The following is a 26,615-nucleotide window of genomic DNA, read 5'->3' on the forward strand; positions in this document are numbered from 1 at the left end:
GTGATGGAGCCCCTTAGGGAAATAGCGGGAAGGTCGGGGAAGAAGGCCAGTGTTCACTCTGTCTGCTTGCCAGGGGGTCTCATCCGAGATGTGGAGGAGGCCCTACCGGCGGCGATAGAGAGCACTGGGTGCACCCGACTACAAATTGTTGCTCATGTCGGCACCAATGACTCCTGCCGTCTGGGTTCAGAGGTCATCCTCAGTTCGTACAGGCGGTTGGCGGAATTGGTGAAGGCGGAAAGCCTCGCTCGCGGGGTGAAATCAGAGCTAACTATTTGTAGTATCGTTCCCAGAACCGATCGCGGTCCTCTGGTTTGGAGCCGAGTGGAAGGCTTAAACCAGAGGCTCAGACGATTCTGCGGAGATCTGGGGTGCAAATTTCTCGACCTCCGCTATCGGGTGGAGAAATGTAGGGTCCCCCTGAATAGGTCAGGCGTGCACTACACGCCGAAGCGGCTACAAGGGTAGCGGAGTACGTGTGGAGTGCACATGGGGGTTTTTTAGGTTAGAGAATACCCTCCCTAGGCCCGACAAGATGCCTCCTGAGACGCAGCAAGGTAGGAGTAGCCAAAATGCAACAGGGAATAACAATATTAATGTGCTAATAGTAAACTGCAGGAGCATCTACAGAAAGGTCCCAGAACTGCTCTCATTAATAAACGGTCACAACGCTCATATAGTACTAGGGACAGAAAGTTGGCTGAAACCAGACGTAAATAGTAATGAAGTCCTAAACTCAGATTGGAATGTATACCGCAGAGACAGGCTGGACAGTGAAGGGGGAGGCGTGTTTATAGCGATAAGAAGTGCAATAGTATCGAAGGAAATTGACGGAGATCCGAAATGTGAAATGATTTGGGTGAAGGTCACGGTTAAAGCAGGCTCAGACATGGTAATTGGATGTCTCTATAGGCCCCCTGGCTCAGCAGCTGTTGTGGCTGAGCACCTGAAGGATAATTTGGAAAATATTTCGAGTAGATTTCCCCACCATGTTATAGTTCTGGGTGGAGATTTTAATTTGCCGGATATAGACTGGGAGACTCAGACGTTCATAACGAGTGGCAGGGACAAAGAATCTAGTGAAATTTTTTTAAGTGCTTTATCTGAAAACTACCTTGAGCAGTTAAACAGAGAACCGACTCGTGGCAATAACATATTAGACCTTCTGGTGACAAACAGACCCGAACTATTTGAAAAAGTTAACGCAGAACAGGGAATCAGCGATCATAAAGCGGTTACGGCATCAATGATTTCAGCTGTAAATAGGAATATTAAAAAGGGTAGGAAGATTTTTCTGTTTAGAAAAAGTGACAAAAAGCAGATTTCAGAGTACCTGTTGGCTCAACACAAAAGTTTTGTCTCAAGTACAGATAGTGTTGAGGATCAGTGGACAAAGTTCAAAACCGTCGTACATAATGCGTTAGATGAGTATGTGCCAAGCAAGATCGTAAGAGATGGAAAAGAGCCACCGTGGTGCAACAACCAAGTTAGAAAACTGCTGCGGAAGCAAAGGGAACTTCACAGCAAACATAAACATAGCCAAAGCCTTGCAGACAAACAAAAATTATGCGAAGCGAAATGTAGTGTGAGGAGGGCTATGCGAGAGGCGTTCAATGAATTCGAAAGTAAAGTTCTATGTACTGACTTGGCAGAAAATCCTAAGAAATTTTGGTCTTATGTCAAAGCGGTAGGTGGATCAAAACAAAATGTCCAGACACTCTGTGACCAAAATGGTACTGAAACAGAGGATGACAGACTAAAGGCCGAAATACTAAATGTCTTTTTCCAAAGTTGTTTCACAGAGGAAGACTGCACTGTAGTTCCTTCTCTAGATTGTCACACAGATGACAAAATGGTAGATATCGAAATAGACGACAGAGGGATAGAGAAACAATTAAAATCGCTCAAAAGAGGAAAGGCCTCTGGACCTGATGGGATACCAGTTCAATTTTACACAGAGTACACGAAGGAACTTGCCCCCCTTCTTGCAGCGGTGTACCATAGGTCTCTAGAAGAGCGTAGCGTTCCAAAGGATTGGAAAAGGGCACAGGTCATCCCCGTTTTCAAGAAGGGACATCGAGCAGATGTGCAGAACTATAGACCTATATCTCTAACGTCGATCAGTTGTAGAATTTTGGAGCACGTATTGTGTTTGAGTATAATGACTTTTCTGGAGACTAGAAATCTACTCTGTAGGAATCAGCATGGGTTTCGAAAAAGATGGCCGTGTGAAACCCAGCTCGCGCTATTCGTCCACGAGACTCAGAGGGCCATAGACACGGGTTCACAGGTAGATGCCGTGTTTCTTGACTTCCGCAAGGCGTTCGATACAGTTCCCCCCAGTCGTTTAATGAACAAAGTAAGAGCATATGGACTATCAGACCAATTGTGTGATTGGATTGAGGTGTTCCTAGATAACAGGACACAGCATGTCATTCTCAATGGAGAGAAGTCTTCCGAAGTAAGAGTGATTTCAGGTGTGCCGCAGGGGAGTGTCATAGGACCGTTGCTATTCACAATATACATAAATGACCTGGTGGATGACATCGGAAGTTCACTGAGGCTTTTTGCAGATGATGCTGTGGTGTATCGAGAGGTTGTAACAATGGAAAATTGTGCTGAAATGCAGGAGGATCTGCAGCGAATTGACGCATGGTGCAGGGAATGGCAATTGAATCTCAATGTAGACAAGTGTAATGTGCTGCGAATACACAGAAAGATAGATCCTTTATCATTTAGCTATAAAATAGCAGGTCAGCAACTGGAAGCAGTTAATACCATAAATTATCTGGGAGTACGCGTTAGGAGTGATTTAAAATGGAATGATCATATAATGTTGATCGTCGGTAAAGCAGATGCCAGACTGAGATTCATTGGAAGAATCCTAAGGAAATGCAATTCGAAAACAAAGGAAGTAGGTTACAGTACGCTTGTTCGCCCACTGCTTGAATACTGCTCAGCAGTGTGGGATCCGTACCAGATAGGGTTGATAGAAGAGATAGAGAAGATCCAATGGAGAGCAGCGCGCTTCGTTACAGGATCATTTAGTAATCGCGAAAGCGTTACGGAAATGATAGATAAACTCCAGTGGAAAACTCTGCAGGAGAGACGCTCAGTCCGGGCTTTTGTCAAAGTTTTGAGAACATACCTTCACCGAAGAGTCAAGCAGTATATTGCTCCCTCCTACGTATATCTCGCGAAGAGACCATGAGGATAAAATCAGAGAGATTAGAGGCCACACAGAGGCATACCGACAATCCTTCTTTCCACGAACAATACGAGACTGGAACAGAAGGGAGAACCGATAGAGGTACTCAAGGTACCCTCCGCCACACACCGTCAGGTGGCTTGCGGAGTATGGATGTAGATGTAGATGTAGATGTAGATGAAGCAAAAAGTAACTAACGCTCACGACTGTTACAGCGTGTATTTAAAGTAAACCTGATTTGCATCCTCATAGTGGTCTACTTACATGACTTGTGCAAAATTTGAATAGAAGCATGCACAGCAACTTTGATTTATGTCGTGGAACTCCTCCTCTGTGTTGCAAATTTGTCTTTTTTGATCAGTGTATAATCAGATAAGAAATTTGAGAGAAGTTCACTGGAATAATGGTCGCACAAAAAGTGAAGAAGATCATTATCACATTGAACATTACCATGTATTTGGGGTGCCCACTGGACGACATGGATAACATTATAACTGACTGTTTCTGAAAGTAAAGTAAAAACTTCAAGTTAACAACAGAATATTAGAGTACAAAGTCTGATAAGGAAGAACACTGGAAGAAAGTATATATGGAAAAAAATCTGTCTCCTCTCCCCCCCTCCACCTTCTTCCCCTTGAAGAATTGTCATAGAAATGATGTGTTGTCAATAGCAATCGAATAAATAACAGATCGAAGAAACAAACTGTACACGTTAACCTTCATGCTGATACATTACACTTAAAATTCACAGCATTTTATTTAACAAAGATTTTTTTAAAAGATGACTTAACAGAACGAAGATGCCTGATTGCTTTACAACCATCAACTGACTGCAGTAAAGGACTGTTGGCTTACAGTGATTTCCAGTTTAAGACACAGCTGTGCAACTACCACACAGCTTCTCCAAGAGCAACAGAGACAAGTGCAATACACATCACACTGTAGCAATAAGCTCAACACATCCAGCTGAGCTGTGTGAACATTGAAATATTTTTATGTCCTGTTTATTTTTCTTTGTGGATATGGTGGACGAGGATGGAATTTAGTTTAAATAGCAAGTTCCTAGGCCTGTGTCAGAAACTGATGTGAATTAGGAAGGTGTTGTGCAAATATTATTGTTTAAATTACGTGACAGTATTCAAAATATTATTTAATGAGCTATTTCTGACTAAGTACTGGTCTGAAAGCAGCGATGGGATAAACCGGTGTTAAAGTTGTTGAGACGAATGTCAACTAAGATACAACTAATGAGAAGACTGACCAACAAGCCAATGTGTTAGAGCAGTGGTATTCAACCTGTGTGCTGCAACACCCTGGAGTGTCATGAATGCCCGCCTGGGCACCCTGCATTTGTTTTGTAGTTAGTGGCAAAGAAGACAGTTCTGGGAAATTTTGTTTCTCGTATCAACCTACGTGGCCTCGGAGGAATTCCATTGTAGATGCCAGCAGCTTCTGCAAGCAGTCATAACCTCAAAGCTGAACCTTTGTGTGTTACACTTAGCATCAGCAGTGATTGTTACATTCTAAATCATTTTTTATTGTTTTGTGACTTTCTTGTAAAGTTGATGAAGGTAATAAACTGTGGAAAAGTTTTCTAATTTGTCAAGTGGATGTAAAAAGTGAGGATTTCCAAGGACAACAAGGAAAGTGGCAGTGAAGATAGGAAATGCAAGTACAGAAAATACGACAGTAGCAACTCAGATTTTGGTTTCATGTGCGCTGTTGTCGACAATGAACAGAGTTCACAGAGTCTTTTGTGTTTGACAGTACTTTCTGTTTAATGTTGGCTACCTAGGAAATTATAGTGTCATTTGGAAAGTGTTCATAAGAATGACATGGTCCAACCAAACAGGCAAAAATCTCGAATAAAGCACTTCTCGTGTCCCTCAAAGTAGTTTACCAAGCAGCAAATTGTAAGAAAGCCCGCATAATTTCAGAAGAATTAATTTTGCTATGTGCTATTACAATGGTGTCCATTATGCTTGGAGACTCCAAGGGAAAACAGAATTTGCCCATTCTTCTGTCTGACGCTACAATTAGTTGTCACATTCAAGATTTAGGAGAGGACCTTCATGAATAAATTACAGAAAAAGTTATAGGGAGAGATTTTGGTTTGCACATGATGAGGCCTTTGATAGCAACAGAGGTGCTCATTTGATTTGCTGATGAAAGAAATAGCAAAATGATGTAAGATCTCTTTTGTACAGAAATAAACACAGGTATGAGAGACAATAATCTGTTCGAAATAGAGGACAACTTCATGACAGAAAATCAAATTAACTGATCCCACTGTTGATGGGTGTACTGATGGTTCATGATGCATGTTGGGGCATTAGTGGTCTACAAGCTCCTGGTATTGTCGGCCCATTTTATTATTCATAGACAAGTATTTGCTTCACAACATCTGAATGTTGATTGAATCAAGTGCTGCAAACTGTCATAAACGTGGTGAACTTTATTAAAAATCATCATCAGAAAGCTATATTTTTTAGACAAATGAGTCACAATATGGCTGCTGAACATAAATCTCTTATTTTATAGCAGCACTTGATGGTTATCCAGGGGAAATGTATTACGGCACATTTTTGAACTTCGGCGAGATGTCTATTCTTACCTGGAAGAAGAAAATCATTTCATTGCTAAGTGCTTTGTCGACACTTACATTCTGTTACAGAATGGATACTTACTTATTTTAGAATTTTAACTAATTGAATAAGTCTCCCCAAGGAAGTGAAACCCATTTCATTCAGCTAATTGATGAAGTTTCAGCCTTAAAAAAGAAGCTGCTGCTTTGGAAGATAAGAATGAATGATGGAGGAGAAATGGATTACTTTCTACGCCTTCGACATTCTATAAAAGGCATAGAGATTGGTCTTACTGCAGATATTTATTCTATAATTGAAGGACATTTATCTGAACTTCATGTTTATTTTGAAAAATACTTCCTGAAGCCTGTGACTGGTTTCTGCGAGTTCAAAATTCCTTCAGTTACTGAATTCAATACTGCAGAAGAGGAAGAGTTGATAGAAGTTTCATCAGATTCTTCACTACAAGTTAAGTTCTCATCAATGGCATTGCAACATTTTGGTATTCAGTAATGAAAGAGTTTCTTAACTTGAGCAAGAAAGCATTAAAAGTATTAATTTATTTTACAACCTCCTATCTTTGCAAGAGTGGGTTTTGGCAGTCACTGTCACTAAAACAAAATATAAATCAAGGCTCTATGTGGAGAAGAAAATGAGGGTGCCAAAATTTAACAAGTTGTGTAAGAAGAAGCAAGATCTAGTGTTGCACTGAGGTGAGCAATACTTTATTCGTAACTTTTTTTAAAATTAATTATTTCAGTTTTTACAAGGTATCTTACAGGGGAGTCACAGAAACAACATAATTGGTCAGGAAAAAAATGGTCAGGAAAGCCACGAACTCAAAAAGGTTGAAAACCATTGCATTAGAGTAACATATTTCTTAGTCATATCAGGAAAAGAATCGGATAAATAAAAAAGTAAGAATTAAAAACAACTATACTAAATTTAAAATGCCAGTTACTTTCTGAGATTACTACGTTTTATTTAAGAATGAGGTAAAAGTATAGTGAACATGGATCTAAAACAAACAGTCTATCAAAGTGCAAAAAACTAATTTCAAACATTAACATGTAGAGAACAATGAGAGCTTCAGGTGAAATAACTATCTCAGCTTCCACTTTCATAACATTGGAGGAACATGTGAATGATTTGGTTGAACAGAAAGTTCAAGAAAATATAGTCATCCCTTAGTACACCTCAATTGCTAGCTGATCTCAAAAAAACAGAGGTGGAATTTCAAAAACTTTGGGAGGAGCTAGCAAAAATTAAGGAATTAGTTAAAACAAAGAAATATAATGAGAGTTGTAGGCTTGCAATAGAATTATTAGAAGAATTTTGTTTAGAACTGGGGACAAACTTAAATGAACAATTTCCAAAATTTAAACCGAAAGAGACTGTCCATCCTATGTATTTTTAGGAGCATTTTCAAAGTCATTGTCAAAGTGTTGGTATGACACAAAAAACATATTTTTCTCATTTATTTAGCAGAGGATGCTGCCAAGTGAAAAATAGTACATTCGAAAGAATGCACTTTGTGAAACGACTTCCAAGAAAAGTTTAAAAAGATATATTGGTCATCAAGTGCACATGAAAATTAGCACTTGAGTTTTTAGATCCTATTCATGATATTAGTAGTTGGGATTTTTGTAAGATGTATATGGAATTGCACATAGCAAGGTCAAAATATTCATATAACCCCTCAGAGGAAAGTCACTTGGTGATATCAGTTTATTGTCTACTTTACCAGGCAGACAAGGAGACACTGTATTGTAGTTGGGCAAATGTTACTGAATTACCAACTCTTATAGGAGGATTAGATAGCTTAAATAGAAGCCCAGGAGAGTATACTTAAGATGAAAACCACAGATAAAATTGAAGAATAGTAGGGCAAATCTTCATCGGTTACCTAGTCATCAGGAACCAACAACTTCATAAATCAAAATTTCCGCAGAATGTACCCCTAGACACAAGAACTGGTGCCGTCTGTCTGATCATAATACTGGCCTTTGTATAGAAAATAAGAACATATGAAGGCGTGCCTAAATAGCTCGACCACATCACTTACGAAGAGCTGGGACACTAGGCCCAAATAGTATTTAGTAGGCACATTCGTAAACAGCGCCACCACATCACAACAATGGCCAATGAGTGCTTGGCTGAGAGATCACGTAATTTTGAGCTCTTGACATGGCTAGAAACTCGAGAACTTCTTATTGAACATTATTGCCACAAGACTCTGCCTTCTTATGATTTACTTTTAGTTACTAACCCGTGGAAGATCATTGTCAATTACTGATACAAAACTTAAGTTGATTAGAAGAACAGGGAGTAACAATAAAACTTTTTAAATAGCATTTTGCAAAGTAAGAATTAAAATTTTCAGGCTATATTATAGTAACTGCAGTAATACAGCCTGATCCTGAATGAATACAAGCCAACAAAGACTGCCCCAAACTCAAAAAGTGAACAGTTACTAACATTTTTAGGTTTAGTTGGTTTCTACAGGAGTTTGTACAAGATCAGGCCATGAATGATCCTACATTGTTGAACTTATTAGAGAGCTAAATGGCTATGGGGTGATGGTACAGCTGAGCCATTCAATAATATTAAGCAAACATCACTTAAAACTAGAACTTTGATTCATCCTAAAATGAGCCAATACGCATCAGGTTACGGTCTTAGGGTGGGAACTGTTACAGGAAGAATGGGATCCAGAAAGAGGTGAACATCAAACTATACATTTGCTAGTCACTGTCTCAATACACATGAGCTGAATTATTCGGCAACAGAAAATGAACTTCTGTCTAGTGTCTGGCGTCTACAAAAATTACCAACTTCAATATGGGGAACTAAATAACATACACAGACAATCAGGCTTTGACATACTTGTTGGAAAGTACATTATTATATCGTCGATTTAAGAGATGGATATAATTTTTACCTCCCCCCCCCCCCCCTCCCCCATGAACCATGGACCTTGCCGTTGGTGGGGAGGCTTGCGCGCCTCAACGATACAAATAGCCGTACCGTAGGTGCAACCACAACCGAGGGGTATCTGTTTAGAGGCCAGACACACATGTGGTTCCTGAAGAGGGGCAGCAGCCTTTTCAGTAGTTGCAGGGGCAACAGTCTGGATGATTGATTGACGTGGTCTCGTAACACTAACCAAAACGGCCTTGCTGTGCTGGTACTGCGAACAGCTGAAAGCAAGGGGAAACTACAGCCGTAATTTTTCCCGAGGGCATGCAGCTTTACTGTATGATTAAATGATGATGGCGTCCTCTTGGGTAAAATATTCCGGAGGTAAAATAGTCCCCCATTCGGATCTCCGGGCGGGGACTACTCAGGAGGACGTTGTTATCAGGAGAAAGAAAACTGGCGTTCTACGGATCGGAGCGTGGAATGTCAGATCCCTTAATCGGGAAGCTAGGATAGAAAATTTAAAAAGGGAAATGGATAGGTTAAAGTTAGATATAGTGGGAATTAGTGAAGTTCGGTGGCAGGAGGAACAAGACTTCTGGTCAGGTGAATACAGGGTTATAAATACAAAATCAAATAGGGGTAATGCAGGAGTAGGTTTAATAATGAATAAAAGAAATAGGAGCTCGGGTAAGCTACTACAAAGAACATAGTGAACGTATTATTGTGGCCAAGATAGACACGAAGCCCATGCCTACTACAGTAGTACAAGTTTATATGCCAACTAGCTCTGCAGATGATGAAGAAATTGATGAAATGTATGATGAGATAAAAGAAATTATTCAGGTAGTGAAGGGAGACGAAAATTTAATAGTCATGGGTGACTGGAATTCAAGAGTAGGAAAAGGAAGAGAAGTAAACGTAATAGGTGAATACGGATTGGGGATAAGAAATGCAAGAGGAAGCCGCCTGGCAGAATTTTGCACAGAGCATAACTTAATTATAGCTAACACTTGGTTCAAGAATCATGAAAGAAGGTTCTATACATGGAAGAACCCTGGAGATACTAAAAGGTTTCCAGACAGAGTATATAATGGTAAGACAGAGATTTAGGAACGAGACTTTAAATTGTATGACATTTCCAGGGGCAGATGTGGACTCTGACCACGATCTATTGGTTATGAAATGTAGATTAAAACTGAAGAAACTGCAAAAAGGTGGGAATTTAAGGAGATGGGACCTGGATAAACTGACTAAACCAGAGGTTGTACAGTGTTTCAGGGAGAGCATAAGGGAACAATTGACAGGAATGGGGAAAGAACTACAGTAGAAGAAGAATGGGTAGCTTTGAGGAATGAAATAGTGAAGGCAGCAGAGGATCAATACGTAAAAAGACGAGGGCTAGTAGAAATCCTTGGGTAACAGAAGAAATACTGAATTTAATTGATGAAAGGAGAAAATATAAAAATGCAGTAAATGAAGCAGGCAAAAAGGAATACAAACGCCTAAAAATGAGATCGACATGAAGTGCAAAATGGCTAAGCAGGAATGACTATAGGACAAATGTAAGAATGTAGAGGCTTATCCCACGAGGGTAAGATAGATACTGCCTACAGGAAAATTAAAGAGACCTTTGGAGAAAAGAGTACCACTTGCATGAATATCAAGAGCTCAGATGGAAACCCAGTTCTAAGCAAAGAAGGTAAAGCAGAAAGGTGGAAGGAGTATATAGAGGGTCCATACAGGGGCAATGTTCTTGAGGAAAATATCATGGAAATGGAAGAGGAGGTAGATGAAGATGAAATGGGAGATATGATACTGCGTGAAGAGTTTGACAGAGCACTGAAAGACCTAAGTCGAAACAAGGCCCCCGGAGTAGACAACATTCCATTAGAACTACTGATGGCCTTGGGAGAGCCAGTCCTGACAAAACTATACCATCTGGTGAGCAAGATGTATGAGACAGGCGAAATTCCCTCAGACTTCAAGAAGAATATAATAATTCCACTCCCTAAGAAAGCAGCTGTTGACAGATGAGAAAATTACTGAACTATCAGTTTAATAAGTCACAGCTGCAAAATACTAATGCGAATTCTTTACAGACGAATGGAAAAACTGGTAGAAGCCGACCTCGGGGAAGATCAGTTTGGATTCCGTAGAAATGTTGGAACATGTGAGGCAATACTGACCCTACAACTTATCTTAGAAAATAGATTAAGGAAAGGCAAACCTACGTTTCTAGCATTTGTAGACTTAGAGAAAGCTTTTGACAATGTCGACTGGAATACTCTCTTTCAAATTCTGAAGGTGGCAAGGGTAAAACACAGGGAGCGAAAGGCTATTTACAATTTGTACAGAAAGCAGATGGCAGTTATAAGAGTCAAGGGCATGAAAGGGAAGCAGCAGTTGGGAAGGGAGTGAGACAGGGTTGTAGCCTCTCCCCGATGCTATTCAATCTGTATATTGAGCAAGCAGTAAAGGAAACAAAAGAAAAGTTCGGAGTAGGTATTAAAATCCATGGAGAAGAAATAAAAACTTTGAAGTTCGCCGATGACATTTTAATTCTGTCAGAGACAGCAAGGACTTGAAAGAGCAGTTGAACAGAATGGACAGTGTCTTGAAGGGAGGATATAAGATGAACATCAACAAAAGCGAAACAAGGATAATGGAATGTAGTCGAATTAAGTCGGGTGATGCTGAGGGAATTAGATTAGGAAATGAGACACTTAAAGTAATAAATGAGTTTTGCTACTTGGGGAGCAAAATAACTGATGATGGTCGAAGTAGAGAAGATACAAAATGTAGACTGGCAATGGCAAGGAAAGCGTTTCTGAAGAAGAGAAATTTGTTAACATCGAGTATAGTTTTAAGTGTCAGGAAGTCGTTTCTGAAAGTATTTGTATGGAGTGTAGCCATGTATGGAAGTGAAACATGGACGATAAATAGTTTAGACAAGAAGAGAATAGAAGCTTTCAAAATGTGGTGCTACAGAAGAATGCTGAAGATTAGATGGGTAGACACATAACTAATGACGAGGTATTGAACAGAATTGGGGAGAAGAGGAGTTTGTGGCACAACTTGACCAGAAGAAGGGATCGGTTGGTAGGACATGTTCTGAGGCATCAAGGGATCACAAATTTAGCATTGGAGGGCAGTGTGGAGGGTAAAAATCGTAGAGGGAGACCAAGAGATGAATACACTAAGCAGTTTCAGAAGGATGTAGGCTGCAGTAGGTACTGGGAGATGAAGAAGCTTGCACAGGATAGAGTAGCGTGGAGAGCTGCATCAAACCAGTCTCAGGACTGAAAACCACAAAAACAACATTATTTTTACAATAATTTAAATTAGAAATTAATTACATTAAAGGATCATAAAATGTAGTTCCTGACAGACTCTCTCTTTTACCATTAAGGTTTGACTAATGAATATAGGGCCGAAGGAAGAAGTGCAATATTTAGGGCTAATTTTATATGAATAAGTTATTGTAATAACATGGCAAGGTTGTTGTCCCAGAAAATAAAAGACTGATTGAGACTGGATGAATAGTTTCATTCCATATACATCTTGGAAACAGGGAATGTTATCTCAAAATGTGCGCAACAGGCTGCATGATTTGCAACTTCACTGCTCATGTCCATGGTGAGGTCCATCTTTTCAACCACGACACCATGCAGCACGGTACAGATGGGCCCAACAACATGCCGTATGGACCGCTCAGGATTGGCATCACATTGTCTTCACCGACGAGTGCCGCACATGCCTTCAACCAGACAATCATCGGAGATATGTTTGGAGGCAACCCGGTCGCGTTGAACACCTTAGACACACTGTCCAGTGAGTGCAGCAAGACAAAGCTCCCTGCTGTTTTGGGGGTGGCATTATGTGGGGCCACTCTGGTGGTCATGGAAGGCGCCATAACGGCTGTACAATACATGAATGCCATCCTCCAACCGATAGTGCAACCATATCGGCAGCATATTGGTGAGGGATTTGTCTTCATGGATGACAATTCGCGCCCCAATCGTGCACATCTTGAGAATGACTTCCTTCAGGTAATGACATCGGTCGACTAGAGTGGCCAGCATGTTCTCCAGACATGAATCCTATCGAAAATGCCTGGGATTGATTGAAAAGGGCTGTTTATGGATGTCGTGACCCATCAACCATTCTGAGTTCATGGATGACAATTCGCGCCCCAATCGTGCACATCTTGAGAATTACTTCCTTCAGGTAATGACATCGGTCGACTAGAGTGGCCAGCATGTTCTCCAGACATGAATCCTATCGAAAATGCCTGGGATTGATTGAAAAGGGCTGTTTATGGATGTCGTGACCCATCAACCATTCTGAGGGATCTACGCTGAATCACCATTGGGGAGTGGGACTAGCAAACTAGACCACCATCTCTGAAGGTCTCGCTGTATGGTGGTACAACATGCAATGTGTGATTTTCATGAGCAATAAAAAGGGCGAAAATGATGTTTATGTTGATCTTTATCCCAATTTTCTGTAGAGGTTCCAGAATTCTCGGAACCGAGGTGATGCAAAACTTTTTTTGATGTGTGTATTTTTGCAGCTCTAGAGTGTTGGTCTAAATATGTAATGGTATATCCCTTTAAGTTAACAAACACTGCCACAGTAACTGGTTGTTTAAAAGCTTACTTTACAGATGTTGGAAAAACCTAGAACATTACTTACTGATAATGGTGTGCAGTTTTAAGAAAAATTTCTAGGTTGGAAAGGGGTACATGTTGTTACCATTTCTAAATACCAGCTCCAATCAAATCCTTATGAAGAGTTTATGACGAAGCAACTGGGGTAATTTTAATTCCCATATTGTTTTCCCATCTGCCTCCTTAAATTAATTTTGTTACTTTTAAGTAATTATCATTAACATTGTTAATATAATTTGCATTTCCATAAAAGAGAAAGATTGCCCCTCAGTTTTAAAGTGAATAACACCAGATCTAGTTTTGTGCTTAGTTTTATGTATGTAATAGATTTTCTAATTTATTTTGACTATTCCCAGTTAGTATCATTTTTATAGGGTGAAATCAGTAATTGTATCGGCACTTAAATTCTATTGTGGACCTGTAAACAAATATAAATTCTGTAATAATTTTAATTAATTGGAAAATGAAATGCTAGCAGTCTTTAAGTATCTATTTAGCTCTGTTCAAGAACATGTTAGCAAAACAAGCCCTTCATGAATTCCGAAGTACACTACTGGCCATTAAAACTGCTACACTAAGAAGAAATGCAGATCATAAATGGGTATTCATTGGACAAATATATTATATTAGAACTGACATGTGATTACATTTTCACCATTTTCACGCAATTTGGGTGCATAGATCCTGAGAAATCAGTACCCAGAACAACGACCTCTGGCCGTAATATGCCTGGGCATTGAGTCAAACATAGCTTGGTTGGCGTGTACAGGTACAGCTGCCCATGCAGCTTCAACACGATACCACAGTTCATCACAAGTAGTGACTGGCGTATTGTGACGAGCCAGTTGCTTGGCCATCATTGACCCGATGTTTTCAATTGGTGAAAGATCTGGAGAATGTGCTGGCCAGGGCAGCAGTCTAACATTTTCTGTACCCAGAAAGGCCCATACAGAACCTGCAACATGCAGTCGTGCAATATCCTGCTGAAATGTAGGGTTTCACAGGGATCGAATGAAGGGTAGAGCCACGGGTTGTAACACATCTGAAATGTACCGTCCATGGTTCAAAGTGCCGTCAATGCGAACAAGAGGTGACCGAGACGTGTAACCAATGGCACTCCATACCATCACACTGGGTGATACACCAGTATGGCAATGACGAACGCACGCTTCCAATGTGCGTTCACCGTGGTGTCGCCAAACATGGATGTAACCATCATGATGCTGTAAACAGAACCTGGATTCATCCGAAAAAATGACGTTTTGCCATTCATGCACCTGGGTTCATTGTTGAGTACACCACTGCAGGTGCTTCTGTCTGTGATGCGGCATCAAGGGTAACCGCAGCCATGGTCTCCGAGCTGATAGTCCATGCTACTGCAAATGTTGTCGAACTGTTCGTCCAGATGGTTGTTGTCTTGCAAACGTCCCCATCTGTTGACTCAGGGATCGAGACGCGGCTGCACGATCCGTTACACCATGCGGATAAGATGCCTGTCACCTCGACTGCTAGTGATACGAGGCCGTTGGGATCCAGCATGGCGTTCCGTATTACTCTCCTGAACCCACCGATTCCATATTCTGCTAACAGTCATTGGATCTTGACCAATGCGAGCAGCAATGTCGCGATACGATAAACCGCAATCGCGATAGGCTACAATCCGACCTTTACCAAAGTCGGAATGTGATGGTACGCATTTCTCCTCCTTACACGAGGCATCACAACAACGTTTCACCAGGTAACGCCGGTCAACTGCTGTTTGTGTATGAGAAATCGCTTGGAAACTTTCCTCATGTCAGCATGTTGTAGGTGTCGCCACCGGCGCCAACCTTATGTGAATGCCGTGAAAAGCTAATCATTTGCATATCACAGCATCATCTTCCTGTCGGTTAAATTTCGCGTCTAGCATGTCATCTTCGTGGTGTAACAATTATAATGCCCAGTAGTGTAATTAACAGTTCTGTCAAAGTATTGTTTACGTAACTATATTTGTTAATTTCACGATTTAAACAAATAATTTGGCATAACCCTCTTAGTAGAAGAAACTGCTAAAAAGAACCAATTTTTCAATGTATTCAGTTAATGTAATCAGTTAAGTTTTAATTGTCATTTCTGTAAATTTAACGTCGAACAATGTGTAGTTTCAGTGTCTATTATTGTGATGACATATAAAGGCCCGATTTTTGGTCATGAGTCAGTCAGTCAGTCAGTCAGTCAGTCCAAGGCTGAGTTTCAGATGAGTAACCTGTGCTGGTTTTATCAACAACAATGCTTCAACTTAGCAGTGTAATAAGTGTTAAACAATTAGGCTGTGTGTAAGAACAGTGGCAGTGTCTGCTCCATACGTTCCTGATTATTCTTCAAGAACTATGAACTATATGGTTAGGTTTTACTGCTCATAGATGTTCAACAAGAAACTATTGTAGCAGTATGTGGAGTGTCGCCTGCTAACTTGCTCATAGATGTTCAACAAGAAACTATTGTAGCAGTATGTGAAGTGTCGCCTGCTAACTATTAATGAGGCTTATCGAAGGTTACGTAATAGTGCACTGGCCATATAACTGTGTAATAATTGGGGGTTGTGAACAGTGAAATTAAAGTACTATGAAACACAACTGTGCACCTGTTGGCTACATGATTTACAATAGTCTTTGTCAGAATCCACAACCCATTTTTCAGCCAGTGTAGCAACGCAGTACGACGACATCGAGGACAACAAACAATCAACAAATGAAGAAAATAAATACAGGTGGAACTGCCACATGTTATGAAGCATGTCTTTGCCACACATACTATACATGTAGTCGTACTGTAATGTACAAGTACATTTGCAAAACAATCCCTAGCCTAGTACGCAAAACAACAATGATGGGACACACTATTTAACAGCAAGTTTGCTGTAATCGCCTGCTAGTTATATCTAGATTCTTTGCCGTGCTGCATGTTTTCTTGACCCTGTGTGTGTGTGTGTGTGTGTGTGTGTGTGTGTGTGTGTGTGTGTGTGGTGTTAAAAAGAAGAAGAAGAGGAAGAGGAAGAGAGGAGGGAGAGTGGGAGAGAGAGAGGGGGGAGGAGAGGGAGAGGGAGGGAGGGAGGGAGGGAGGGAGGGAGGGAGGGAGAGAGAGAGAGAGAGAGAGAGAGAGAGAGAGAGAGAGAAGAAGAGTGATCTTTGATTTGAACTGGTTGGTTTTTAGGGGAGGAAGAGAAAAGACGGGTTTTGTGCTAGGCTTCTCCACAGAATTTTAGTGGTCAATTCGGCATCACGACTTGCACGAATATCCAAACAAACATTGCATTGTAATTTGGAATAACACAGGCACTGCAATACTGTGTGTATGCACCGTCACTGTGCAATCAACATTCAAGTGAGATGTCTCACTTGCATGAGAATATACATAATGGATGTTTGAGTACAGGTTGTAGAAAAACGGTTGATGACATATGGAGGTTTGGGTCTGGCCATGGTTCTTGCACGGACAGCCTGATGGTAAGGTGACTGCTCACGATAACTGGGAAATCTGGGTTCGAGTCCCAGCCACACACAGATTTTCATTGCTACTACTGATGGTCGTCCATATTCACAATTGTGAATACATTTAATCCAAGTCATTTTGAGTGAGTTACCTAGTTTAACTACCACCCTTTCACCAGTAGAAGTGAAAAACAGGAAATTTATGGAGGTACCTTTATTAAAAATGTTCAAATTGCTGGATGTTTTAATTCAACAGACAGATAATATCCACAACTGTAAAAACAAACAAAGTCAAAAAGTATCCCACAGAGTAAAACAGAATAATATTACAGGTGCAGTTCTGATTTTGAAGTGGATGATATGGTATTGGTTACAGCTTATCATCTTAATTCTAACATAAAGAAGGAGATAGATAAATTTTTTTTGTAGGTATGATGGTCCTTATAGAGTGGCAGACATTTCACACCCAAAGATGGTATTGCAAGCAGATGCATTTACTGGAGGGAATATAGGACTATACAATATTGGTATGATAAAAAGACTAACATCTTTAAAAAGAAGGAGGAGGAGGAGGAGGAGGAGAAAACAAGATCTCAGAGTTGGCATTCTTTGTGAATTTGTAGTTGACTCCTACAAGATCCCAAGTGCATCATTGACTTTTTTCCGTATTTCATTTTCATTCGCGGGCAAGTGCTCTACCGACTGAGCTACCCAAGCACAACTCACGCCCCATCCTCACAGCTTCCCTTCTGCCAGTACCTTGTCTCCTACCTGTCAGGACGGGGCGTGAGTCGTGCTTGGGTAGCTCAGTTGGTAGAGCACCTGCCCCCGAAAGGCAAAGGTCCCGAGTTCGAGTCTCAGTCCGGCACACAGTTTTAATCTGCCAGGAAGTTTCATATCAGCGCACACTCCGCTGTAGAGAGAAAATTTCATTCGATTAAACCTCTTACTATTCCACACACCTTTCAATAGTTTCTTTCACTATCAGTATGTATCTAAATCGATACACACACTTATTCTTTACTTTGTTTGGCAAGAATAATAATTCTATGTTTATCTGAATGCCTATTCGTTAGTTATGAGAAACTCTCTAAGCTTTTTCCCTTTAAAGTGATTCCACTGGTTATTACATAGGGACAGTAGGACTCTTACTTACTTATCTATATGCATCACTGATTAGATGGACAGAATTGATAGGCAGTGTTTTTCAAATCCCTATGCATTCTAACATAAGCAACAACCAAGCTTTTTAAGTTTCTTTTATTTCTTTGATGGTTGTTTGTGATTTTTCTCCAATATAATTATTATTCCTCCTACTAGTTTCCTTCTCTCCATAATGGTCCAAGTAGATTGCTTATTATCATTACTCTTCCTGGCGTCTTCATTCTGCCCATAACAGCTAAGATGTCGAACTGAATTTTCCCTGTTACATGTTCTATTAGTATCATTAAAGGCATGAGATGTGTTAGTATGGCTACCCTTAGCATAATGATTCTGCATTAATTTAATATCAACCCTCTTGGCAGCTTTCCCAGTACTTTTGGGTGGCATGTCTGCCTCAGTCCCAGCTCTCTTGGCAGCTTTCCCACTACTTCTGGATGATCTCTCTGCAGTAGTCAGTGCCTGCCCCCCATAGTAATTGATTAAACCTCCTAGTACCACTGGGGTCAATATGACCCCATAAGCACATTTGAAATCTGTATCTCCCTTGTTTTCCAAACGATTATTTTCAAAATTTATGACTGTCTCAGTAAGTTGCTTGTATGCAATGACATATTTTTCAGTTTTACATTTACAACATCTTAAAATTTATTCATGGGCTATGCACTGAGTACGACTGGGGTCAGCATGACCCCAATCTAAATTTTTGTTTTGTTTCTTGAATGTAACACTACGGAAACAGAATGATGAACGTTACGTGTAACAGATGTTATACGAAACACCTGCAACAATGAAACTAGCATTTCCCACTTATTATTTATACCCATTGTTGCCTTTTCTTGCCTCAACGTTTGAGTAGTGCTGAAATACAAGCAATTTTGAATGGAGAAGTGGAATGAGGAAACATACTGCCTGATGACTATGAAGTAATTGATGCTATTATTCGTGGAAGTGTAAATCAACTGAAGATTCTGATGAAGATCTTGCAGATTTGGAAACTCTACTTCTTGAAGTTACTGACATCTCAAATCAGAATGTTTCCAAGTAAGTATATATAATCTATCATATGTTTGCAGAAACTACTTCTACTACTACTACTACTACTACTACTACTACTACTAATAATAATAATAATAATAATAATAATAATAATAATAATATGTAAGCACACATGTAAAATAGTAATCCCATTTTTTTCAGGTCGAGAAATGGAAATGAAATACGGGGAAAAATCCTGTTAGATTACATGGGAGACAGCCAGCACGAAATATATTGAAGTGGCTCCAGGTGCCATGAAGCATAGTGTAAGGAACGTAAATATTGTGCAGTCAGCATTTGAATTATTTATGAAAGCCAGCATTTTCCAGATTATTTTGGAATGGACCAACATAGAAGGTAACATTACTTTCAGTAACAAATGGACAGATCTTGATACAGAATTTGAATGCTTTCTTGGCCTGCTTATTCTTGCGAGATTGTACAAAGGTCACAATGAGGGCATAGTGAATTTATAGAACAAAGAGCATGGCCGACCTATTTTCAATGGTTCTATGGTTGGTTGGTTTGGGGTATAAAGGGACCAAACTACAGGGTCATCAGTCCCTAATAGTTCTACAGCTAGCAACTGCTTTACAGAAACATCACACTGTATACAGTTTGACGATGCTCAGCACCAGCGACAGAATTGTAGCTCTGATAAATTGGCTCCTATAAAGGATTTATTTGAACAGTGGGTAAGCACATTACATGCTCCATACGAACCAAACGAGAATATTACTGTTAATGAACTAATGGTAACTTTTAGGGGTAGGTGTCCATTTTGCCAGTACATCCCATCAAAACCTGGAAAGTATGTTATAAAGACATGGGCTGCATGTGACAGCACTAATTACTATGTCACACACCTGCAGGTTTACATAGGAAAGGGCGAAGGCCAGCCTAGAGAAATAAATCAGGGAAAAAGAATGGCGTTAGAATTGACAGAACGTTTGTCTGGGAGGGGTTGGTTGGTTGGTTTGTGGGGGTTAAAGGGACCAGACTGTTATGGTCATCGGTCCCGTCTGGGAGGGGTAGAAATATCACAACAGATAATTTCTTTACGAGTTTGGAGTTGGCAAAGGAACTGGAATGGTAACAAATGATGACTGTTATGAACACTTTAGAAAAAGTCATTGTGAACTATCTGCAAAATTTATCAAAGCAAGGGGAAGAACTGCAACTTCAAGTCTCTTTGGATTCCAGGAATCAGCTACAATAACCTCCTATTGTCCCAAAAAAATGGTAAGATAATGGCACTGCTGAGTACTATGCATTTCAGAGAGGAAACGGGTGATGGTGAAGCAGCAAAACCTATTATAATCCAAGACTATAATGCAGCTATGTCAGGTGTAGACACAATGGACAAGTTAGTCAAGACCCACACCACAAAACGTATGACAAGAAGATGGCCCATGGCTATTTTTTATAATACTTCGGATATTAGTGCCCTAAATGCTTTCATAATTTGGCTGGACTCAAATCCTGATTGGAATAAAAAGACAGACTACAAAAGAAGATAATTTCTTTTGCAACTGGGAACAAGTCTAGTGCAGAAAAACAGAAGTCATCACAGCAAAGCTTCTCTTCCTCGTCCTCCTTCAGCTAAAGCGCATCGGGGGAAAAATGTGGACGGTGCTCTCTATGCGAATGTTCAGTGCATAGAAAACATTCAGAAACATGCAGAAGATGCTTTTCTTTTGTCTGTAAACAACATTCAGAGATTCTTTGTTTTAAATGTAAAGAGTTGCTATGTTTTAAATTTAAGGATCTATAAGATCAAGAATAAAGACAAGATCTGTAAGTGCTTGTATACATAGTTTACATGGTTTCAATCAGTAATGTATGCTTTTATGTAAGTTCATTAAAATAAATAAAATACTGCCAATATATCCCGTGTTAATTACTTGGGGTAATATTGACCCCAGCGGTACTCAGTGTAAAAAAAAAAAAATCTGGTAGTAGGAGGGTTAAGATTGTTATTCTTTAGGTTTACGGCCTGTGCCGGTTTTGACACTTCTGTAGCTTGGGCCTTCATTTTGCAGCCATATGGAAGTGTTACCTAGTCAAGTGATTGTAGTGCACTGGATCACAATGCAAACCTGTTCCTGATATTATTAGTCTGCAATGGGATACTGGTGTCTAGATGCAACTGAGTCATCATTTGGTAATTCTATTTTGGGTTAACTAAATATATGACGGCATTACTGGATAAGACCCTGATTTGAATTTCTGCTAATATATGCTATTTAATTTTTTGGGGAGGGATTAGAAGTCAGTAGGTGTTTACTGAGGAGGATGTGTAATCCACACTGGTTGATAATAGCAGGGTGCCGAGATCATTTTTCTGGGCCTGTGGCAATGAAGCTGATTGTATCCATTCTATAGGATTGATGAAAACCTCTATCCTCTGGCCCACCAGCGAAGTCCATCATGGAGAGATATCTGGCTTTGGGGCTATAATCTTTTGTTCTTCAATCTCAGCATTCTTGATCATCCTTTTCCTTTCATACTTCCCTTTCTTTTTATTCTGAATTTATTTTTCCCTCTGTCCATATCCACATATTATCAATCTGTTCATATCCACATTCCACATATTCTCAATGCGAGACCCTTCCCTTTCCCACTTAACTTTCAAATCCATTATTGGAATTGGTTGGGACTACAAATTCACCATAAGAAATGGTTCTTGCAAGTACAAATTGTATCTCAAAACCTTAATTGACAAAAGAAATTGAGTAAATGGCAACAAGATACTTTTGGAATTTTATACTGCATAGCTTTGGATTGTTAATACATGTTAATGATATGCTGAAATGAGGAAGAAATAGTCAAATAGCTCACCATTAAAATAACAGTTATGATGCACTAACATAACATTTGTGACATACTCAGACAATTGCTAAAATAATATTTGTGACATGCTAACATGACTGTTAAAATAATATTTATGACACAATAACATTATTTAATAATTAGCAAATCAATGAGATGATAACATGACAAAGTTTGCTAGCTACAATGGTATAGGAGTGAAGTAACATAAAGACATAGAGAGAGCAACAGACGGCAGGAGGGGCACCTGGGGGGGGGGGGGGGGGGGGGGCCAGGGGCCTGAAGTTTTGAGTTGTGTTAGTTTTAAACAGATTGGTGTACCCAAATACACTGCCAGAAGAAGCTGCAACACCACAAAATAATTAATGTAGAGTAATGAAATTGCAGGAATACTGTTGTCTATTTAAAATTACTTGATAGTTGACGTCTGTCACATCAGCCGCCAGCTGCAGCTCTTTTATAGGTTACACACAAGCATGGCAAGTCACTTCACAGATGTTGTTAATGCGTAATGCACAGGAATGTTGGAAATGACTGTCCCAATGCAGGTCAGAAATGGGAGATGCTCTGTCAACAGCTAATTTTAAGTGACCAACGACTGAAGTGTGGCAAGAGACATGTTTTGTACACCTGAATTTAAACTCATGGTAACCACAATCTTGTGATGCGTAATGTATCCGAGAAAGTGGTGGTCAACAATCTGTGGCAGAACTAAGATCATGATCACTTTGTTCAAGGCCATTAAAGCTAACCTCTACGAGCAAACTCAAGACAGAAAAAGTTCAGTTTCAGTGCTAAAGGCAAACTGTAATTTCTTGCTATCACTGGTTACCTGAAACTATCTTAACTGGTTACACGAGATGCTGCATTGCCAACCGATGAGCACCTGGTTGCTGATTATAGATGACACAGGCAAATTCCAGATGAAAAAAAATTACAGGTAGAAAAATAAGTGCAAATGAACCAGTCAATACAATGCTGAGAATGAAGTCGCAAATAATTAGAAATAAAAAATTAAATTTAAACCAACTTATTTAACAAAGACGATAATAAAACTCTTTTGATTAGACTCAGAAACAAAAACATTTCACATTTGACAAGCTTCAAACCTACAACCTTCACCATGACAGGTTCATACATTAACTGTTGCGCTAAACGACAATGTTGAGATAAGTTTTTTTTTTATTTTTGGCTGTGATCACCTGGTCACAATGATGAATTGCAGCCTTCAGAACCTCTGTTTCATGCAATGTTATGAGAAGCTTATCTAATTTACGCAGATCTCTGTGACTATGATAATCGCATAAGTGACACAGAATTGTGTCTTGTGTGGAAGTATCCCATTGTGTTTAGCCAGCACTGGGTATGAAAGGTGTATTTCATTAGCATCATTGTGTGTGTGTGTGTGTGTGTGTGTGTGTGTGTGTGTGTGTGTGATTTGTGATGTGGTTATCATGTATGATGAAATATGAAACAAAATCGTCAGACCCATAAATTTGGATCCAAGAACATCAAGAAAGAATGCTGGATAAAGAATTGGAAGTGAACTGACCAACTGTTCGCAGTCTCCAATGTGTGAAGTATCAAAATCAACTAATTTTAATCAGACTATAGATAGCAAATTTAAGCGAGTAACATTGCAAGATCACAGATTGATGCAAGTAAGAGATAAGCCATTGCAAATGTGGAATGCTGGGACATTAATAACCGGTTTAACTGCAAAAGTGTTTAATGCAAGCGTGTAAATGCTCATACATTGTGTTGTACAGGTGCCGGTTGTCAGTTTGTGGGTTGGAGTTCCATGCCTATTGCACTTGGTCTGTCAATACATGGACAGTTAAATGCAGCTTGTGGATGATGCTGTAGTTGTCCAATGCTGTCCTACATGTGCTCAACTGGAGACAGATCTGGTGATTGAGCAGGCCAAGACAACATGTAGACAGTCTGTAGAACATGTTGGATTACAAAAGTGGTGTGGTGGTGAGCGTTATCCTGTTGGTAAACGCCGCCTGGAATGCAGTTCATGAATGGAAGCACAACCGGTCGAATCACCAGTTACTGCTGCTGCAGATGCAGTATGATGCACCATAGCTGTAAGCCAAACATTATGGTTTTCTCTCTTGGAAGTTCTATGGGGCCATACAGAATCCAGTTCTTTTGCAGCTGCCAGCAGTCACGTACAGTGGCTACATTCCTGCCAAGTCTTTGTGCAATATTGCAGAAGGAACATCCAGCTTCTTGTAGACTTATTACACGACCTCATTCAAACTCAGCGAGGTGCTGATAATGGCATCTTTGTTGCATTCTTGACTAACATGAACTCACCGTGTCCAATCCCAAGGTAACACTCACAACCATTAAAACGTGTATTTAGAGTAAATCTGATTTGAGTCTTCGTAGCCATGCTAGTATCGCCTCTCTTATGTGACTGGCATGAAATTTGAATTGACATTATCTTTCAGATGTAGAAAACACCTACCAGCTTTCATTTATGTCATGAAACTACTCCTTGATGTCGGGAAACTACTCCTTGATGTCGGGAAACTACTCCTTGATGTCGCGAAACTACTCCTTGATGTCGCGAAACTACTCCTTGATGTCGCGAAACTACTCCTTGATGTCGCGAAACTACTACTTGATGTCGCATTTTCTTTTGAATCAGTGTATACGTGATATGGTAGAACATAGGGTAGGTGTACCAAGAGTAGAGAACCTACTACTGCATTAATGGGTTAGGAAATAGATTTAAGGATGATGTATCAGGGTGGCCCCAAGTTTCCCCAAGTGAAATTCCCTGATTTCCAGACAAGTTTTAGCATTTTTCCCTGGCAAATTTTCAGATCTCAAGCGTAAGTAAAGACGTAAATTGGGAAAAAAGGGGGGGGGGGGGGGGGTAAGAACTTCTATATTTCTCCCCCATGTGAGCAAAAATGGGATTGAGATTGGTAGGTCTGATTCATTAGAGATATCCACAGAAATGACCTACGGTTTTGGCCCGTCGTGCAAGTCCACTCGTGGTCAGCTATTCATGTGTCACAGACACCATGTTGATGAAATGAGACTGTGTTGATCAATCCATGCAAAAGATAACTTGCACAAATACCCTGAGAAACAATACTGATTAGGATAGGTAGAGACTCGCCATAAAGATGATCACTGAGCCACAGACAAGCACATAGAAAAGACAGACACACACTCTCACAACTAAATTTTCGGCCATGTCCTTTGTCAGAAAACAAGAGCATACACACATTCACACAGTCGCAACTCATGCAAAACATGACTGCCATCTCCGGCCACTGCATCAATAATCTCTGAGAATCAGATCCAAACAAACCAGTCCTCACGTCTCCCTGCCTCTCGTCAGCAGCTGCTAGGCTACTGGCAAGAAGTGGTGGCAGCACTGATTGCAAGCTGAGGGGAGTGTTAGGAAGGGGAGAAGCAGCAAGAATGAGGGAATAGAGAAATGCCACACGTACTCAGCTGTGCCCAGTGAGCAACAATCATGACAACTCAGTAAACAAACCATTTCATCTACTGAGACAAAAGAGAGATTTTTCCAGTGTTTTCAAATTTTCCTATTTTCCTGTCACATTTGAAATTCCCTGATATTCCCCGATTTCCAGAACTTGTGGCAACCCTGTGTATATATAGGGACAGTATCCCTGAAGAGAAAATAAGGAAAGTTAACAAAACTATTCCACCTACAATGTACAGAAAGGTGAAATACTCTTAGACTTCAGGAAAAGTATAATAATTCCCATTGTAAGAATGTGGTCTTCACAGGTGTGAATTTTACGAATTACCAGTTTAATAAACTACAACTGTAAGATGCTAACTTTGGGAAGATCAGTTTGGGGTCCAGAGAAATGTAGGAACATACAAGGCAAATCTAACACTACAGCTTATCTTAGAAGATATATTAAATGATGGCAAACTTATGTTTATATTGTCTGTAGACTTAGTGAAAGTTTTTGACACTGGTGACTGGAATACACTTTTTGAATCCCTGAAAGTAGCAGGGATAAAATACAGGAAGCGAAAGATTACATACAACTTGTACAAAAACCAGACACCAGTTACATGAGTCGAAGGTTGTGAATGGGAAGCAGGAATTGAGAAGTGAGTGAGGCAGGGTTGTAGCCTATCCCTCCGGTTACTGAATCTGTACATTGAGCAATCAGTGAAGGAAATGAAGAGATTTAAAAAGGAGATAAAGTTCAGAGAGAAGAAATAAAAACATTCCGGTTTGGTGGTGACATTGTAATTCTGTTAGAAACAGCAAAGGATGTGGAAGAGCAGTTGAATGGAATGCATAGAGTCTTGAAAAGAGGTAACGAGATGAATATTAACAAAAGAAAAACAAGGGTAAAGGAATGTAAGTGAATTAAATTAAGCGATACTGCAGGGATTAGATTAGGAAATGAGACATTAAAAGTAGTAGATGAACCATATCATTTGGACAGCAAAATAACCAACGATGGCTAAACCAGAGAGGATATAAATCAGACTAGCTATAGCAAGGAAACCTGTTCTAAAAGTGGGATTTGTCAACATCAAATATCCATTTAAGTGGCAGGATTCTTTTATGAAGGTATTTGTATTGAGTGTAGCCTTCTATTCACGTGAAATGTGAATGATAAGCAATTTATACGAGAAGAGAATATAGAAGCTTTAGGAACATGATGATATAGAAGAACACTGAAGATTAGTAAACTCATGTAATTGT

General features: G+C 39.9%; 1 protein-coding gene across 1 annotated transcript in view; it reads right to left on the reverse strand.

Annotated features, from left to right (window-relative positions):
• LOC124616718 (kinesin-like protein KIF14) overlaps nucleotides 1-26,615 on the reverse strand; it is a 250,548-nt gene that overhangs the window by 12,340 nt on the left and 211,593 nt on the right. The gene's annotated exons all lie outside the window — the stretch shown is intronic.

This window comes from Schistocerca americana, chromosome 5 (genome assembly GCF_021461395.2).
Source record: "Schistocerca americana isolate TAMUIC-IGC-003095 chromosome 5, iqSchAmer2.1, whole genome shotgun sequence".
Classification (NCBI taxonomy): domain Eukaryota; kingdom Metazoa; phylum Arthropoda; class Insecta; order Orthoptera; family Acrididae; genus Schistocerca; species Schistocerca americana.